Source organism: Xiphophorus couchianus, chromosome 11, assembly GCF_001444195.1.
Source record: "Xiphophorus couchianus chromosome 11, X_couchianus-1.0, whole genome shotgun sequence".
Lineage (NCBI taxonomy): Eukaryota > Metazoa > Chordata > Actinopteri > Cyprinodontiformes > Poeciliidae > Xiphophorus > Xiphophorus couchianus.
The window spans coordinates 3,866,349-3,868,154 of record NC_040238.1 but is presented as its reverse complement, the minus strand read 5'-3'; positions in this window follow the sequence as shown (position 1 = coordinate 3,868,154).

Here is a 1,806-nt window from a genome sequence, read left to right as displayed (position 1 = left end):
TACATGAGAACAAAGGTGGTTGAATATGTATCCAACTATTTTAATATATTTATTTGTACACTGTTTGCAAACTGTGTAGCCTTTTCCTTACACTTCATAATCATGCACTGTTTTGAACTACCACATAAACTCTAATATGATATATTTAAGTTTCTGGTTGTGAAAAAAGGACCGGCTTTTGCGAAGAAATGAATTTAAGCATTTTAAGGCTCAATGTGCTGCAATGCATATAATTCTCTCTGACGGAAAAGCAGCCTAGTGCGGAGGTGTTAAGATCACGTCATTGTTGAACTCAGTCGTTTGGTAAGGTGAGTGGGAAAAGGTTATGGTGAAGAAATTGTATCATGTCTCTGAAAACGAGCTGACCTGGTGGTCTCGGCCCAATAATCCACAGGACTCTCCAGGAAATATTACAAATTGTTGGACACTACCCAATTTTTTTTTATAAAAATCAGTTCTGATGAACAAAAACATAATGCACACATGGAAGATTGCATCATGTGCAATAGTACAAAATACTTTCAAAAACCTAAATTAGCAATACACAATAAAGGATCATTTTATATATATATATTAAATATAAATATATATACAAAAAGCTTTCCTCATGTTTAATAATATCTGTTAGTATGGTAATGATTAAAACATTTAAAACACTCCTTTTGGTAACCGATTTCCCACAGTGAATAAATCAAATTAATTATCACCACATACACACCAATAATGGCTGAACAAGTGGCAAGGAGGCGTTTTGAGTCAATATACCTTCCTTCAAAATTCAAAGGAACTCTTCCCTGCCAGTGATTATTTGACCATAAACTACGCATCTCTCACCTAAATTACCGTCATCCATCTCTCCCCTGCTTAGCCCTGCACACACACACACACACACACCCCAACGCACGTACACGCGCACACACACGCAATATCCCTCACCATCACCTGCCCAGAGATAGAGCTGTGGGAAGGCATGTGTTTTAAAAACGCTGTCGCTGGATATTCTCTGGCGGGTCTCAGAGAAGCTGTCTGCTGTTGCTCCTCTCTTCGAACCAAGAGTCTCCACTTCTCCACGAGCACGCCGCGGCACGTGTTGGTTGTGCGCGCCCGCACGTGCACGCACGCGCGCTCACGGGCAAAACCGAGTCACATGCAGCGGTTGGAGACTGAGCTTTGAGGGGCAAAGAGATGCAGCTTGAAACGATGCTCCACTTGTATTACAGTGGCATTAATTCTATGGAAACAGGCGGTGGAATGGATTCATTGTTACCTAAATATACACGCGCACCTGCAGCAGGTTAAGAGTGAGCAGACTGCGATAAAGTGGATGCATGTTTGATAGATAGATAGATAGATAGAACTTATTGAATCTAGAAAATACGGGCGTGCAGACCTGTGACGTCCCTCATAACTAATCACGCACATGTATTACTTGAACCACGCGTGAGCAGGCAGCGCACACGCTCTCAGAGGAAACGTTGCACTGCAGACTAGACTGACGTGACTCCACTGCTAGCTCACTCTGCCAGCCCCCATGAAAATAAACCCTCCGCCAAAACTAGGGGCAAAAAAAGAGCCGTTCCTTCATCAACAGCTTGGATTTATGGAAAACATAAGCTTTTCCAAATTACAATGGAATTGTATAAATTGCCAATAATAACATCACTGTCCACCTCGTTTGTGTTTCTGTTTCGGTCCTTGCTGAAGCAAATGTCCCCTGATTTGTAGTCTCAACTTAGAAAAGCGCCGATGCCTACAGAAATATACGCCACGAATCATAAGCCCAGTTTTCCTTTTTTTTTTTCTCCC